This window comes from Ranitomeya variabilis, chromosome 5 (assembly GCF_051348905.1).
Source record: "Ranitomeya variabilis isolate aRanVar5 chromosome 5, aRanVar5.hap1, whole genome shotgun sequence".
Taxonomy (NCBI): Eukaryota; Metazoa; Chordata; class Amphibia; order Anura; family Dendrobatidae; genus Ranitomeya; species Ranitomeya variabilis.
This window is the reverse complement of record NC_135236.1, coordinates 384049926-384069443: the sequence shown is the minus strand read 5'-3', so window position 1 is coordinate 384069443 and position 19518 is coordinate 384049926. Positions and strand designations below refer to the sequence as shown.

General features: G+C 41.2%; 1 long non-coding RNA gene across 1 annotated transcript in view; it reads left to right on the top strand.

Moving 5' to 3' along the window:
- Window positions 1–13673, top strand: part of LOC143773678 (uncharacterized) — a 34480-nt gene extending 20807 nt beyond the window's left edge. Inside the window, exons 2-4 of the long non-coding RNA XR_013215297.1 lie at window positions 2172–2279; window positions 11480–11576; window positions 13535–13673. This is a non-coding gene — a long non-coding RNA (uncharacterized LOC143773678). The remainder of the gene's footprint in view (window positions 1–2171; window positions 2280–11479; window positions 11577–13534) is intronic.
- The last annotated feature ends 5845 nt before the right edge of the window (window positions 13674–19518 follow it).

The following is a 19518-nucleotide window of genomic DNA, read 5'->3' as shown; positions in this document are numbered from 1 at the left end:
AAGGAAGGAACAACAGGATTTGTGCTTTGAAAAAAGCAGTTGGTTTGCACAGCGGCGTACACACACAGCAACGCAGCTATCAGGGAGCCTTCTAGGGCAGCCCAATGAGCTACAGCGCTGAGGAAAAAAAATGTAGCTTCCACTGTCCCTGCAAACAAAAGGTGGTGTTGGACAGTGGAAATCGCTACAGCACAAGCGGTTTGTGGCTTTATGTACCCTGCCTATCACTATCCCTGCTTCTGACGAAGCGGCACCTCTCCCTATGCTCAGATCAGCAGCAGTAAGATGGCGGTCGGCGGGAACGCCCCTTTATAGCCCCTGTGACGCGGCAGAAAGCAAGCCAATCACTGCAATGCCCTTCTCTAAGATGGTGGGGACTGAGATCTATGTCATCACGCTGCCCACACTCTGCGTCCACCTTCATTGGCTGAGAAATGGCGCTTTTAGCGTCATTGAAACGCGACTTTGGCGCGAAAGTCGCGTACCGCATGGCCGACCCCACACAGGGATCGGGTCGGTTTCATGAGACGCCGACTTTGCCAAAAGTCGGCGACTTATGAAAATGAACGATCCGTTTCGCTCAACCCTAGTAACCTCCTTTCTAATTGGATTTCCAGCAAATTGAATGCAGTTATATCACATAATTATCTCCATTTCTATTCACATGCGTAAGGACACACTAGTCAGTAATGCTTAAGGAGTTTATTGAGGTTTGTGCCCCTCCCCCTTTCTTTTTTATACATATTACATTTGGTGACAGATTCCCACCTGTTTTTTTTAACAATCAGTTTTTTTGTGTTTTTTTTGCACAGTTCACTATGCGGTTTAAGTGATAACTGACAACTTTCTTCTGGTTAGTGCGATTACAGCGTCACCAGATTTAGATTGGGTTTTTTATATTTTGCTGCTATCACACATATTCTGAGAGTTTTTTGGTGAAGAGTTCTGTATAAGAGCTTATTTTTTGACAAGTTGTACATTTTGTTGGTACCATTTTGTGGCACATAATGTTCTTTGATTACTTTTTATTCAAATTTTTCAGACACAGAATGAACAATAACCAGCAATTCCGTTATTGTTTTAATACCTTTTTTGCACGGTTTACAGTGCAATAAAAGTGATAAGATCAATTAGTTCGTCAGGTCAGTAGGATTACAGCAATATCAGATTTATATAGTTTTTCATGCTTTGCTACTTTTACAGACTGCAACAATATTTTACAAAATTAATTTTTGTGTCGTCATATTTTGAAAGATATACTTTTTTTTTTTTGCCAAATGAGCCATATTAGGCCTTGTTTTTTGTGTGATTGATTGGCGTTTTAATTTACATTTTTTTTTTTTACATTTTACTTTTTCATCGCTTTTGATTACATTTTTTGCATATCAATATGATGAAAAGGCGACATTTTTGGAGTTTTTTTTTATTATTTTCTTCATGATGTTTGCCATACAGAATAAATAGAAAGACAATTTTATAGATCAGGTCTTTCCAGATGAGGTGATACCAATTATGTGTACTTTTTTGTCTTTATTTTTGTTTTATTACAAATACTGCGTTTTTAGTGTTAAATCAGCTTTTTGTGATTCTTGTGTGCTTTTTTGTGTTTTGTTACTTTTTTTTTACATATTTTATTATTCTTTTTTTTACTTTTTCAGTTAGTTCCACTGTTGGACATGTATAATTTTTACTCTGATCTCTGGTCTCACACACTGCAGTACTGATGTACTGCAGTGCACGTGGCCCGTCAGTGACTCACTGACAGAGCCTGTTAGACCCTGCTTATAGTAGGATCTAACAGGCCACTGTACGCTTGGGTCATCAGATTACCTCAGGCAGGGGCTGGCTGGCAAATTTTGGCCTAGGGGGCAATCTCGCAGCAGTGTTTCACAAGTTGTAGTGACCCATTTTAACATCCTGCAAAAAATCAGCAGAGGTAATAAGGCTTCTAAAAACAGTTATTGGGATCGAGCAAACATGTGTTATCCTATATACATTATTGAGCTGTTAGTAATATCATAATCATTTTCTATTAGTTGTAGGTGGTGCAGAACAGATCCAACTAGAACATAATTTACATAAAGTACATACCTCTATTTGTAAAAAACTTCACTACATTAACATACGTGGTACGAATCTAGAATCAGGCGTTCTCTATATTACAATTGCAGCATCAGTCAAGTGAATACATTTGAAAAATGCTCAATAAAGAATTCAACCACTCTGAAGACAGAATCAAGCACATCAATAATTCTTATATTCAACTGTATTTATGCCAGGTATGTGATTTTTAGCAGTATAATATATGTTGTGGTTTAGTATACAAAGAGTAATGCAGGTGTATCTCACAAAATTAGAATATCATCAAGAAGTTAATGTATTTCAGTTCTTTAATACAAAAAGTTAAACTCATATATTATATAGAGTCATTACAAACAGAGTGATGTATTTCAAGTGTTTATTTCTATTAATGTTGATGATTATGGCTTACAGCCAATGAAAACCCAAAAGTCATTATCTCAGTAAATTAGAATAGTTTATAACACCAGTGCATAACCTGCCTATGCCTATGCAGCATCAATAGTAAAAAGATCTAATGTTAAAAATAATTAAAAAAATAAAAAATCATTATACTCACCTTCTGTCGCCCCCACGGATACAGCCCAGGCCTTTCCCACTCCTCGCGACGGTCCGGTCCATGCATTGCGATCTCGCGAGATGATGACGTGCGGTCTCACGAGACCGCTACATCATCATCTCACGAGACCGCAATGCACTCTTGGGAGCGTTGGGCACAGTCCGGCCGCAAAATGGCCGTTCCCTACAATCGGTGACATTGGCGTGGGATTTAAATCCCGCTTCGCTGATTGCTCGCGCCCAGCTGGCGCGACCAATCAGTGACATTGCTGCGGGATTTAATGTTAAAAAAATAAAAAAGAATTATATACTCACCTTCCAGATCCAGCCCAGGCCTTTCCCGCTCCTCGCGACGCTCTGGTGACCAGTCCATGCGTTGCGGTCTCGCGAGATGATGACGTAGCGGTCTCACGAGACCGCTACATCATCATCTCGCGAGACCGCAATGCACTCTTGGAACCGGAGCGCCGCAACAAGCATCGGTAAATGCCTTGGCTGAATCCGGGGGGCCGACGGAGGGTGAGTATATAACTATTTTTTATTTTAATTCTTTTTTTAACAGGGATATGGTGCCCACATTACTTTATACTGTATGGGCTGTGCTATATACTACATCTCTATGCTGTATACTATGTGGGTTGTGCTAGATACTACGTGGCTGGGCAGTATATTACGTGGCTGGGGAATATACTACATCGCTGTGCTCTATACTGCATGGGCAGTGTTATATACTACGTCTCTGTGCTATATACTATGTGGCTGTGGTATATACTATGTGGCTGTGCAATATACTACGTGGCTGTGCAATATACTACGTGGCTGGGCAATATACTAAGTGTCTGTGTTATATACTACGTGTCTGTGCTATATACTACATCGCTGTGCTATATATTATGTGGCCTGTGTTGTATACTGCATTTGTTGTGTTATATACTACGTCTCTGTGCTATATACTATGTGGCTGTGCAATATTCTACGTGGCTATGCAATATGCTACGTGGCTGTGCTATATACTACGTGGCTGTGCTATATACTACGTGGCTGGGCAATATACTACATTGCTGTGCTATATATTACATGGCCTGTGTTATATACTGCATGGGCAGTGTTATATACTATGTCTCTGTGCTATATACTGCGTGGCTGTGCAATATATTACATGGCTGGGCAATATACTACGTGTCTGTGCTATATATTACGTGTCTGTGCTATATACTACGTGGCTGGGCAATACACTACGTGGCTGTGCTATATACTACATGGCTGAGCAATATACTAAGTGGCTGAGAAATATACTACGTGGGCTGTGCTACATACTACGTGGCTGTGCAATAAACTACGTGGCTGAGCAATATACTACGTGGCTGAGCAATATACTACGTGGGCTGTGCTACATACTATGTGGCTGTGCAATAAACTACGTGGCTGGGTAATATACTACGTGGCTGGGCAATATACTACGTGGGCTGTGCTACATACTACGTGGCTGTGCAATAAACTACGTTGCTGGGCAATATACTACCTGGCAATTTGAACGACGCTTCGCTAATTGCTCGCGACCGGCCGAATCCTGTGTGTAAATTGCATTATTCTGAAAACTTTGTAAATAAGCTACATACAGATTCTAGAATAGCTGATGCGTTAGAATCGGGCCACCATCTAGTATATATATATATATATATATATATATATATATATATACCGTATATATATATATATATATATATATACCCACACACACAACTCTGGCAAAAATTAAGAGACTACTGCAAAATTTTCAGTTTCTCTGATTTTTCTCTTCATAGGTATATTTTGGAGTAAAATGTAAATTGTTCTTTTATTCTATAAACTACTGACAACATGTCTCCGAAGTTCCAAGCAATACATTTTGTATTTATTATTTTCTGAAAATGAGAAATGGTCAAAAAAAAATGCATTGCTTGCAGACCTCAAATAATGCAAAAAAATAATAATAATAATCATTTAGAAACAACAATACTAATGTTTTAACTCAGGAAGAGTTCAGAAATCAATATTTTGTGGAATAACCATGATTTTTATTCACAGCTTTCATGCGTCTTGGCATGCTTTCCACCAGTCTTTAACACTGCTTTTGGGTGACCTTATGCCACTCCTGGTACAAAAATGTCTTCTTTGTTTGCTGGCTTGTGACTATCCACCTTGCTATTGATTACATTCCAGAGGTTTTCAGTGGGGTTCAGGTCTGGAGATTGGGCTGGCCATGACAGGGATTTGATGTGGTGGTCCTTCATCCACACCTTGATTGACCTAGCTGTGTGGCATGGAGCATTGTCCTGCTGGAAAAGACAGTCCCCAGAGTTGGGGAACATTGACTGAGCAGAAGGAATCAACTGTTTTTCCAGGATAACCTTGTATGCAGCTTGATTCATACATCCATAGCAAAGAACAACCTGCCGAATTCCAGCCTTGCTGAAGCATACCCAGATCATCACCGATCATCCACCAAATTTCACAGTGGGTGCAAGACAGTGTGGCTTGTACACCTCTCCAGGTCTCCGTGTAACCACTAGACAACCAGGTGTTGATCTGGGGATGTTTCAGCAAGGCTGGAATTGGGCAGGTTAATCTTTGCGAAGGACGTAGGAATCAAGCCACATACACGGTTATCCTGGGAAAACAGTTGATTCCTTCTGCTCAGGCAATGTTCCCCAACTCTGAGGACTGTTTTTTCCAGCAGGACAATGCGCCATGCTACACAGCTAGGTCAATCAATGTGTGGATGAAGGACCGCCACATCAAATTCCTGTTATGGCCAGCCCAATCTCCAGACCTGAACCCCATTGAAAACCTCTGGAATGTAATCAAGAAGTTGATGGATAGTCACAAGCCATTAACCAAAAAAGAACTGCTTACATTTTTGTACCAGAAGCAGTGTGAAAGACTGGTGGAAAGCATGCCAAGACGCATGAAAGCTGTGATTTAAAATCATTGTTATTCCACGAAATATTGATTTCTGAACTCTCCCTGAGTTAAAACATTAGTATTGTTGTTTCTAAATGATTATGAACTTGTTTTTTTTTTCATTATTTGAGGTCTGCAAACAATGCATCTTTTTGTTATTTTGACCATTTCTCATTTTCAGAAAATAATACAAAATTTATTGCTTGGAACTTTGGAGACATGTTCTCAGTAGTTTATAGAATAAAAGAACAATTTACATTTTACTAAAAAATGAACCTATAAAGAGAAAAATCAGACAAACTGAAAATTTTGCAGTGGTCTCTGAATTTTTGCAAGAGCTATATATACCAGTTAGAGGGATGTCTTGAACCTAGAGTAATACAACCTTCAAAATCATATGTGGGCGTATTTAAGGGGTAAATTATGACATAATAAATAACTACAATGCTTGCGTAAGAGTCGGGGTGAGCCAGGGAGGTAGATATGGCTGACAGTAATCCCTGTTTCACTCCCTGGACCCCTTCCCTTAAAGTACCTCGGTGCTGCTTCTCTACACCATCAGGGCCTTCCCGTTACGGGTTAGTTACCTCTGCAGATGATTCCAAGAATGAAGAGTCACAGTCCGGTTTCACTTCAACTTCAACATCTTTACTCAGCAGCTTGTCATCCAGGGCACACATTGTTACAGCATCGGGATCGGTGTCTCTGACCCTTGCCTGTCGCTTAGCCTGCTTCGGGGCGGTCCGTACTATACGGTTCCACAGTGTCCTCAATGTCCAGTATTTCTGCCTTTCGCGGGGGTATTCCCTGCCGTTTCGCCCCGGTTTTGAGAATGGCAGCCCACGCAAAAACCTGCCACATCTTGGTGCACTCTTTCCCAAATGGCTCAGCCTTCTTCTGTTCAGTAGCTGCAGTCCCACTCTTTCTGAACTTCTGAACTGCTGTCCCTGAAGTTGTGGTATTCTTTCTCTCTCTCTGTTCTTAGCTCTGGCCCCCTGGATACTTTTGCCCGGGCCTATTTCTTCCTAAATAACATTGCAGGGCACAAAGTGCCCTGGGCTAGCCAGCCCTGTCTGAGCTGCATGGGCGCAAAGGCCCCAACTGACTAAACCAGGAAGCTACACTACACTTATTCCCACTGGTTCTCCTCCTATTCTAACTATACCTAACACTATATCTGTTATCTATGATGACCCCATCTAGTGGCCAACTTGGGGTACTACACCCCCTAACACTATACGGGCCTGGGGCACTTACTTTCCCTAACCGACATGTGCATGCAATACATGTGAACATTTAAACAATCAGACTTATAGAGTAGTACGCATTAAGGTGTAGCAATACTTTTGTACACGGTGACAATACACTTTATGTGTAGCAGTGCCACCGTGTAAGAACACATTAATAATAAACACTATATACTGTACATTTAAAGAGGTTAGGGAGACGAAGGAACAACATCTATTGACATCCCCTACACTTGTTGCATACACATTTATAGCCATACGTTAACCCCTCTTCACAACAGATTTATCATATATGGTGTTAGATAAACTATAATTATATACACTTATATAATGGATTCAGTCCTCAATCGAGTAACCACTGTTTTGTGGTATATATGGCAGGTTTTCATGAAAATAGAGGTTTCTCCCATTATACTGCCTATTGTACATGATCAACTAAAACATTTAGAGGAAGCAGGTATAAAACAGCTGCTCGTTGAGTCCTTTGTGGAAAAGAGACTGCATCTTAAATATCCATTCGGATTCTGTCCTAAGGATAGTTTTATCTAGGTTTGCCCCCGTGGTTTGGGGTTTTATCAATTCAATCATGCAGAAAGAGATGTCTTTCAAGGGTCCTCCAAGTACAGAATTGATATGGCGTGTAATAGGTGTGTCTTGCTTATTTCTTATGTCTCACAGATGCTCTCCTACCCGTTTTCTTAATTCCCTAGTTGATTTTCCAATACAATCCATTGGATACGTACAGGTAACCTTATAGACAACACCGGATGTTTTGGAGATGCCAATGTCTCTGATACCTTCCCATCAGAAGCTCTTTTAAAGATTTTACACATAATCATCCAGTCACATCTGCTACAATTTCCACATTTGAAAGAACCACTAACTATCTTGATAGTTTCTGATACAAACTATGCACCAAAATTTGGAATGACACATCAAGAGATATTTTGAATGGTCTAATAGCACCAGGTTACCCCCATTATCTGAAGGCTTTATGATAATGTCCTTATTTTTTCCAAATTTCATTAGAACCGCAGGCAACTTCCCAGAGAGGTTAGGTATGCATTGAGTATTGTTATTGGGGATCTTGGTTAAGTCATCTTCCACCATCTGATGAAGATATCTATGCTTGTAACCTCATTATAGGGGGGATCTTTGTGCTCTTCCTTTTAAGGTCCGTAACCGGCCCATGCCCCCTGTCTTTTTTATTCTCCTAAAGGAGGCTAAGAAGTGTGTGATAACTGTCAATGTCCTCATCTACTAGTTGGTGACATTGTTTCCTATTATGTTGTTGGGAAAATAAGATTGTGACCAAAAATGTGTGGGTTCTTGACCCAACTAAATTGAATATCATTCTACAGGTGAACAAATGGCAACATTGATTATGCTATGAGCAACGATTTGGGTTTCTTGACTATGGAGTGAATTACCTGTATGATGGACTACTTGCTAGAGATCTTACAAAAGCAGGAAAACACCTATTTGGTAGATGCCTTGCTACACTCATCAGGAGAGCTTTAAACTAAAGCAATATGGGATGGGAAATATACAGCCAAGAAAAAATATGCAGCTAATGAATACTTTAGAAAACTCTGCTGTTAAAAGTGTAAGTAAAGAACAAAAGCATCAAATTCTAAATGAAAATAGAGGCCTCCCCTTATGACGCACTGCTAGATGATAGGTTGCATGTCACATAAAAAGCCATCCCCTCTCTCACTGGGTTACGCCCCCGGAAGAAGCTTACGGGCGAAATGCGCGTCGGGGCGCAAGTGGAAGGATCGGTGGGCTCTCATCTTACACTGCTGACTCTTGTGGGTGCCTTCATTTTGTAAGTAATCTGTAGTATAGTAGCCGCATATTGCCTAATAGCATCAATGTAATTACATGTTTGAGTCTGTATAACAGCGTTGATACACTAGCGGTTAGATATGCGGTATCTTTGTATGCTACAATATACATATAGTCCTCTAATATATGTGATTTATCACAACTAGAGATTTCTAAAGGATAATTATTTATTATACCACAGTGGTCAGTGATATTTATATAGATCCAATTGGGACAAAATATCAGTATTGTACATAAGTTTGAGCCTATCCTATCCAGTCCATGGACACTTGGTTTGTTTATGTCTGGTCTTGTTAAAAAATATTTTAATTTTGATGTTAAATAAAGAATTAACTTTTAAAAATATATTTATATGGGTCTCTTCATGCGGCAAAGACAATATAAGTCCGCAATCGGTAGGATATTAATTGGAAGTGCCATTATTGGTGATTTGAGAGGACCAGGGCCGGCTCCAGGTTTTTGAGGGCCCCGGGCGAACGAGTCTCAGTGGGCCCCCCCCCCCTTTAACACATACCACGATTGCCCGTGACGCAGTATATAACACAGCCCGTGACGCAGTATATAACACACAGCCCGTGACGCAGTATATAACACAGCCCGTGACGCAGTATATAACACACAGCCCACGCAGTTATATAACGCACAGCCCGTGACGCAGTATATAATGCAGCCCGTGACGCAGTATATAACACAGCCCGTGACGCAGTATATAACACAGCCCGTGACGCAGTTATATAACGCACAGCCCGTGACGCAGTATATAACGCACAGCCCGTGACGCAGTATATAACGCACAGCCCGTGACGCAGTATATAACACAGCCCGTGACGCAGTTATATAACGCACAGCCCGTGACGCAGTAAATAACACACAGCCCCTGACGCAGTATATAACACACAGCCCGTGACGCAGTATATAACACACAGCCCGTGACGCAGTATATAACACACAGCCTGTGACGCAGTATATAACACACAGCCCACGCAGTTATATAACGCACAGCCCGTGACGCAGTAAATAACACACAGCCCCTGACGCAGTATATAACACACAGCCCGTGACGCAGTATATAACACACAGCCCGTGACGCAGTATATAACACACAGCCTGTGACGCAGTATATAACACACAGCCCACGCAGTTATATAACGCACAGCCCGTGACGCAGTATATAATGCAGCCCGTGACGCAGTATATAACACAGCCCGTGACGCAGTATATAACACAGCCCGTGACGCAGTTATATAACGCACAGCCCGTGACGCAGTATATAACGCACAGCCCCTGACGCAGTATATAACGCACAGCCCGTGACGCAGTATATAACACAGCCCGTGACGCAGTTATATAACGCACAGCCCGTGACGCAGTATATAACACACAGCCCCTGACGCAGTATATAACACACAGCCCGTGACGCAGTATATAACACACAGCCCGTGACGCAGTATATAACACACAGCCCGTGACGCAGTATATAACACACAGCCCACGCAGTTATATAACGCACAGCCCGTGACGCAGTATATAATGCAGCCCGTGACGCAGTATATAACACAGCCCGTGACGCAGTATATAACACAGCCCGTGACGCAGTTATATAACGCACAGCCCGTGACGCAGTATATAACGCACAGCCCGTGACGCAGTATATAACGCACAGCCCGTGACGCAGTATATAACGCACAGCCCGTGACGCAGTATATAACACAGCCCGTGATGCAGTATATAACGCAGCCCGTGACGCAGTATATAACACAGCCCGTGACGCAGTTATATAACGCACAGCCCGTGACGCAGTATATAACACAGCCCGTGACGCAGTATATAACGCACAGCCCGTGACGCAGTATATAACACAGCCTGTGACGCAGTATATAACACAGCCCGTGACGCAGTATATAACACAGCCCGTGACGCAGTATATAACACAGCCCGTGACGCAGTATATAACACAGCCCGTGACGCAGTATATAACGCAGCCCGTGACGCAGTTATATAACGCACAGCCCGTGACGCAGTATATAACGCACAGCCCTTGACGCAGTATATAACACAGCCCGTGACGCAGTATATAACACAGCCCGTGACGCAGTATATAACACGACACAGCCCAGTGCCCACACAGTATATAACACACAGCCCACACAGTATACAGCACAGTGCACGTAGTAATAGCACAACCCCGTGACGTAGTATATAAGGCAACACCTAAAATGGGTGACACTGGCTTCCAGCTCATGCATATGACTGCTGCTTAGCACTTTTAATTTTAGGGATAGATGTTTTGTTTGTTTATCGCTCACAAAAGATGGGGATGGTGCTGTCATTACTGAGAGTCTTTGTTGAATGATTGCATATTCTAGCAATGCACCTTCCGGTGTGTTTACAATGTGCCGCACTGAACAGAGACGTGCCACCACTCCCTCATGCCCTCAAGCAGCTATTCCGTGTCTTTCATGTGTGACAGGGGCATCACTGGAGATCAGATTTTGCAAGTAGAAGGGTCAGTAAGCACGCAGCAGAGCAGACCCAGGCTCAGCAGCAGGCTTCCTGCATCCCATATTCCCCCCTCCCCCGCAAAGTGCAGACGAGTCACTGACTCATTCACTGCTTCACCGGCCCGTCCATCGCCCTCGTTATGGACACAGCAGGAAAGGGTGCACGGTCCTCACGGCAGCTGCTGCTCGTCTTCTCCTGCTTGGCGCTGCCGCTGCTGGACCTCTTGTCCTCATGTCCTGGACTGTGACCTGGTGGACGCTGCGCTGGATGACCTGGGGCTCTCTCTATCTTCTTGCTATTAGGATGATGAGCCGACCGGAAGTAACCGGAGAGATGACCCAGCGTCGCCCGGAAGTGTATTGTGTGTATCCATGGTGAGGGCCGGCGGCGTCGACGGAGGTGAGTATTGCTGCTATTGCAGCTGCGCAGCGCCAGCGAAACAGCTCAGACAGAGCTCTGTGGGCCCCCTGCAGCCGAGACGCCGCCGGGCATGATGAGGGATTTAATTTGATATGACTATGAGTCACTGTAGTCACACACACAGCAGGGATGTAGTGACAGTGTACTACCATAAATGGGCCCCCCCGTCTCGCCAGGGCCCCGGCACTTGCCCGGGTGCGCCGGGTGCTGACGCCGGCCCTGGAGAGAACTATTTGATAATACTTACAATTGTTACTGTTGTATTAACAGTTGGTCCAATATTATGGATTTAAAAGCCAGAGAGTCGGCCTGGCGTTCTAAGGCAGTTGACATATTTAAACAGAGTGTCCCAGTCGTTTCGCATGATGCCCCACACGAAATTAAGGATGGTATATTCCAATATAGAAATGCTTTACAAAGGAAAATAAGATTATGGTGGAACAAAACCACGTTGGAAAATTATCATAGTAAAAAAAACGTGCCAAGAGGACTAAGAGTTCAACTTTTTCCTACATATGACCTCGGTGAACCTGAACTAGTTAAAAGGTGGATGTCAGCTGCTTCAACCTGCTCTTTGGAGTTTATCCAAATATTAATAGACAACAACGCACCATCTCTAGAGGAGGTGGACAAAAAATTGGATGATCTACAAAAGTCCCTTCAGAAAGAGATGCAGAAAGAACAGTTTGAAAAATGGTTAAGGGAGTTGGATACTGATATCACAAAATGGGAAGACAATGTGAGTAAGGAGAAACTGAAGAAGTTTCAAAGAGACGTTGCCGACTACGATTCGAATAAAATTTTTAGATGGCAAAATCCAAAGAAAAAATTACAATCAATGGTAAGGAAACGGGAAGAATCTATTACTTCCAGTGTATCTGATATTGACAGTAATGCATCTGCAAGCGAAAGTGAACCAGCACGTGATTTCCAACTACGTAGTGGCAGCCAAAAAAGGAGACTTCCAGATATGCTTAATAAAACCCAAAAAGGCAAGAGGATTAAAGATCACTACCAGGTAGTGAATCTGTCACAACATAATTTGTCAGTAACACAACTAAATGTTTTGGAAAGGGGTCTGACGTTTTCTCCTTCTTGCTCTTTAGACAAATTCACGTGCATAAAAGATACTCATCTTTTTTCCAGAAAATTAATTTTCAAAAAATTACATGCTAAAGATATGATGTCTGATCAACAAATTACAAAAGATGAACAGGAGGCTTTGGAAGCATTAAGGCTACGTTCACATTAGCGTTAAGCTAATGTGCGTCGGGTTTGCGTCGGCGACGCAGCGGCGACGCATGCGTCATGCGCCCCTATACTTAACATGGGGGACGCATGCGGGTTTTTTTGTTGCGTTGTGCGACACATGCGTCTTTTTTGCCGCAAGCGTCGGACCAAGAAAACGCAACAAGTTGCATTTTTCTTGCGTCCGATTTTCGGCAAAAACCGACGCATGCGTCGCAAAACGCAGCGTTTTTGCGTGCGTTTTGACGCGTTTTTGCGTGCGTTGTGCGTTGCGTCGCCGACGCAACGGCGCACAACACTAGTGTGAACGTAGCCTAATATCATTGGAGGAGGAAAACACAGCATCAGAGGTTAGTGCTATACCAACACACTTATGCTCGAAATCTACAAAATTCCCCGCATTAGGACTATGCCCAGCCATTGATATTTTTACCAAGCTGGTCACTAATGATATAGAGTCCCTAGCTAATTCCCAGAGGGGAGGCTCTAACCTCACTAGACTGGAAAGAATAGCCATTGAGGAGTTGAAAGCGTGGGATGACGTCAATGACGTCATCTATAAGCCAGCAGACAAAGGGGGCAATCTGGTCATATGGCCCAGAGAACTATATGAGAAACAAGCTAATAAGCTACTGGATGACAGTGATTGCTACCGTAAATTATATTATAATCCAATGTCTTCTTTTCAGACTGAATTAATCGATATTATGGAGAAAGCATTTGATAAGAACATCATATCAAAAGCCTTTTTGGACAACATCAAGAAATTTAAACCGAAACTTCCTACATTTTATTTAATACCTAAACTCCATAAAAATCCAGCAGACCATCCCGGACACCCGATTGTTGCAGGTAATGGCGGATTATGTGAACTCATTTTGGATGTTATTGATTATTTTTTGAGCCCACTAGTAGTCTCTCTCCTGTCGTATATTAGGGCCTTACAGAGACTGGACCAGTTGTCTTTGGATGACAACATGGTTATAGTCACGGCCGACGTGGAGTCCCTATATACATCCATTAGACATCAAGACGGTTTGGAAGCGGTTAAATTGTTTCTCTTTTCCAGTAATTTGGATGGCCCCCTTGCCAATTTCATTCTTACCTTGTTAGAATTTTTGCTACATCACAATGTGTTTGTTTTTAACTCACAGATTTTTGTCCAGCAACAAGGTACGGCAATGGGGGCCTCCTGTGCCCCTTCTTATGCCAATCTTTTTTTAGGGGCATGGGAAAGGGGGATTTTTTAAGAAGGCCTCATCCAGGAAATGAACTATGTTCATAACTGGATGAGGTACATAGATGACATTCTGTTTTTTTTTGGGAGGGGAACACGGAGGGTCTGCATAATTTGATGTCTAAATTAAACAACAATAATCAAAACATCAAACTTACATTTGTCTTTGGTAGGCAAATTGATTTTTTGGACATTAATATTCAAACTGATGATAAGGGCAGAATTCAAACAGATATATATAGAAAACCAACTGCCACCAATTCCCTACTTATGGCAGACTCGTCACATCCCAGATCCACAATACGCGGAATCCCTATTGGACAATTTTTAAGAGCAAAAAGGATCTGCTCTAACGAACATAATTTTGAAAAACAATCAGTGGATCTAGCAGCAAGGTTTACCCAAAGGGGTTATAGCAAGAGACTGATAAAAAGAGGATATTTGAGAGCCAAAAAGACCCCACGAGACCAGCTACTGTATGGGTTTCCAAAACATCGGGATCACAAAGAGAGCACTGATCAGGTACGTTTTATATCCACGTATAACAACAAGTGGCAGGATCTTACCCATATTATTCTCAAACATTGGAATGTACTGATGAGTGACCCCATTTTGAAAAGGATTTTACCTCCAAAACCTTCGTTTGTAGCCAAAAGAGCAGCTAACCTAAAAGATATTTTAGTGCATAGCCACTACGAACCAACAAGAAACCTCAATAAAGTAAAATGTAAAGTGGTCTATGCAAGGGATGCCTTAATCATGTGAAAACTTCTACTTTCACAAATCATGATGGTACCCGCAACTATGATATACGGAGGCATCTTGATTGTACATCAAAAGGAGTCATTTATCAGGCTAAATGTACCTGTGGAAAAATTTATGTAGGTTTAACAACTAGGGAATTGAAAATAAGAACCCGCGAACATGTTAGAGACATCCAAAAAGCGAAAACCATTGATGACATCAGTATTCTTAAGTCTCTCCCAAGGCATTTTAAAAAATATCATGGATGCTCCAGTAATGATCTCACCATTAGAGCCATACATCAGATAGATCTAGGGATTAGGGGGGGTGATTTGGGTCGCGCTTTGGCTCAATTGGAGAGCAAGTGGATTTTCCGGCTGGGAGCCATGAGCCCACAGGGATTAAATGAGAATTTAGGATTTGCAGCATTTCTTTAATCGTGATTTAATCGGGCATTTTTAAATTAAGGGAGAGGATTAACTTCATCTTATCTTATTTTATTGTTTTCATAATGCACAATTATTTGTTTACTAATTTTTTATTCTCTCTTTTTATTAGATGGTTTCTTATGAGTTACTATACTGGGGTTATATATGGTGGCTTACCTAGGCTTTCCACATGCATCAACAAAGTCTGGTTCTTTGATAGGCCATTAAGGGATTTCGATTTTGATGAGCAGTTTTCCCTGCAGAAGAAAACTATATGAAACACATGGACGGAACAACAACTAATGATACGAAGAGAAGCAATAATCTTATTATTCTTATAATTATGGTTGTGAACAAGTTATATATATAATTATGATAGTATAAATTTTAGATGTATGATTAATATGATATTTACATGAGTATATTGTTTTACATATATAATAATATTTACTAATAGGAATGGGATGATAATTTAGGGATATTACGCTTCTCTTCAGTTATCTTTTCTCACATGACAATTGGGATAGTAAAATATTGGGTATGGTTAGGAATAGGTATATCACTATATCCATATAATAAGATTGTTTGGGCAATATTTATTTATATGTATGTAAAAACGTAAGGTAATTTTATATAGAGCACTAGGCACTAGTTTAAATATATTTAAGCACTATATATTAATAACTAGCACTTTATAGTTCTATTGAACCCCGCCTTTTTTAATCCACGTAATTTAATACATTTTATAATGTTCACTTTACTATTAAAGACATTTATTATATTTATGGTCACTTATATTTAATTCAAATGCACCTTGTTATTCCGTCAGTTGCACCAGATATTCTTGCACAGAAATAATCCCCTTTCTTTATGCCTATCTTGCGGAGCGCATGCGGAGCGCATGCGCAGTACATCCCAGGTCCCGGCGCTCTGAGATGCGCTCAGTGCTGGTTACGCTTGCGTGTCACGCAGTCTCAGAAGCACCCATTCATCTAGGAATGGGATGGAAGCGCTATGCGCCGCTGAGTTTGATGGACATCCGCCTTAACACCTCCCCTTATGACGCACCGCTAGATGATAGGTTGCATGTCACATAAAAAGCCATCCCCTCTCTCACTGGGTTACGCCCCCGGAAGAAGCTTACGGGCGAAACGAGCGTCGGGGCGCACGTGGAAGGATCGGTGGGCTCTCATCTTACACTGCTGACTCTTGTGGGTGCCTTCATTTTGTAAGTAATCTGTAGTATAGTAGCCGCATATTGCCTAATAGCATCAATGTAATTACATGTTTGAGTCTGTATAACAGCGTTGATATACTAGCGGTTAGATATGCGGTAACTTTGTATGCTACAATATATATATAGTCCTCTAATATATGTGATTTATCACAACTAGAGATTTCTAAAGGATAATTATTTATTATACCACAGTGGTCAGTGATATTTATATAGATCCAATTGGGACAAAATATCAGTATTGTACATAAGTTTGAGCCTATCCTATCCAGTCCATGGACACTTGGTTTGTTTATGTCTGGTCTTGTTAAAAAATATTTTAATTTTGATGTTAAATAAAGAATTAACTTTTAAAAATATATTTATATGGGTCTCTTCATGCGGCAAAGACAATATAAGTCCGCAATTGGTAGGATATTAATTGGAAGTGCCATTATTGGTGATTTGAGAGGACTATTTGATAATAATGAAAATAGAGGCGCAAGAGAAACCGACTACAAACTAAAATGTGTCTATTAGGTACAATAACTCATCACATCATAGAATAAAGACATAGTGTCAGATTACTATGAGAGAATCAGGCATTACATTACATGATAAAAGGAACAAATCACAAAGATATCAAAATAATAAATGGTGTGAAAGTAAACCACACCAGCAGCATATATCACACAAATACATGAGCAATGTATAAAAGCCAAACATACCACATATGGAACCATAAATAAAGGTAATGTTACCTGCAGTGTAGAAAACCAGGGATCCACCACACCCGAGGCGCATTTCGCAATTAAATGCTTCATCCAGGGGAGATGGGTAGCTGGTAAGGAGGGTAGTTAAAACATCAATGGCCAATGATAGAGAGGCAACACATATCAACTAATGAATTACCAGTATACAGTAAGTGCACAGCTTCCTAGTGCCATGGCATCCATAACGAAGGCATCACGTGATGCGTTCATGTGGGCCAATAATGCCAAGTCTCGATTACTTCTTTTTATGTCAAAGAGCTGTCACATGGAGCAGCAGCGTCATGTGGCGGTCATGTGACAGTCACATGACCAAATCCCTGTGGTAGTAACATTCTCATGATGCAGACACATGCTCTGAGGTCCACAATCTGCATTCACATGGACCAGTCACATGTCCAAATAGCAGTAATTACACGTCATCACTATAGAGATGGAAAGAAGGGAAGCCGATAAGAAAAAAAGGATTGCAGCACAGTAAAATGTACATATACACCAATAAAAAGCACTATAATCATTGTAATAGCTAACTCTATGAGACTAATAATACACTATGTTCCAAATTATTATGCAAATTACATTTTTCTCGGATTCTCCTAAATGGTCGGTGCAAATGACAGTCAGTCTAATAAAAGTCATCACCCGTTAGAGTATACATCGAATTTTATTGAAGAAACCTCCCAATGATAACAGTATAATCTCCAAAATGAATAAAAACTCAAAATGCACTGTTCCAAATTATTATGCACAGTAGAATTTCTAAACATTTGATATGTTTTAAAGAACTGAAAATGCTAATTTGTGGAATTTGCAGCATTAGGAGGTCACATTCACTGGACAAAAAAGCTATTTAACTCCAAAACATCCTAACAGGCCAAGTTACATGTTAACATAGGAGCCCTTCTTTGATATCACCTTCACAATTCTTGCATCCATTAAACTTGTGAGTTTATGGAGAGTTTCTGCTTGTATTTCTTTGCATGAAGTCAGAATAGCCTCCCAGAGCTGCTGTTTTGATGTGAACTGCCTCCCACCCTCATAGATCTTTTGCTTGATGATCCTCTAAAGGTTCTCTATAGGGTTGAGGTCAGGGGAAGATGGTGGCCACACCATGAGTTTATCTCCTTTTATGCCCATAGCAGCCAATTACTCAGAGGTATTCATTGTCATGCATGAAGATGATTTTGCTCCTGAAGACACGTTTCTGCTTTTTAGACCATGGAAGAAAGTTGACAGACAGAAACTCTATTTACTTTGCTGAGGTCATTTTCACACCTTCAGGAACATTAAAGGGCCCTACCAGCTGGTTCCCCATGATTCCAGCCCAAAACAAGACTCCTCCTCCTCCTTGCTGATGTCGCAGCCTTGTTGGGACATGGTGGCCATCCACCAACCATCCACTACTCCATCCATCTGGACCGTCCAGGGTTGCTCGACACTCATCAGTAAACAAGACTGTTTGAAAATTAGTCTTCATGTATGTCTGGGCCCACTGCAACCGTTTCTGCTTGTGAACACTGTTTAGGAGTGGCCGAATAGTAGGTTTATGCACCACAGCAAGTCTTTGAATGATCCTAAACCTTGAGGTTTGAGGGACTCCAGACGCACCAGCAGCTTCAAATAACTGTTTGCTGCTTTGTAATGGTATTTTGGCAGCTGCTCTCTTAATCCAATGAATTTGTCTGGCAGAAACATTCCTCATTATGCCTTTATTTGCATGAACTCTATCTGTGCTCTGTTTCAGTCACAGATCTCATCAGAGTATGATGATCACTCTTAAGTTTTCGTGAAATATCTAATTTTTTCATACCTTGTCCAAGGCATTGCACTATTTAACGCTTTTCAGCAGCAGAGATATCCTTTTTATTTCTCATATTGCTTGAAACCTGTGACCTGCTTAATAATGTGGAACATAATTTTTAAGTAGTTTTCCTTTAATTAGAATCACCTGGAAAACTAATTATCACATGTGTTTAAGATTGATTTCAGTGATTCATTGAGCCCTGAGACACAATACCATCCACGAGTTTATTTGAAAAAGAAAACAATTAAATCTTTATGACACTTAAATCCAATTTGCATAATAATTTGGAACACAGTGTAGTAATATGCAATAAATATTCTAAATAAAAAAACACCTAAAATGAGGAGTGTATATTTAGGAGGAATGCCCATAGATAGAATAAAACACACACATGGAATCTGTTTGCTTTTTAGAAGTGACTGTCAGTGTTTTGATATTTGTATTCATAGGTTGTCTGACTGAGCACTCCACCCCTCA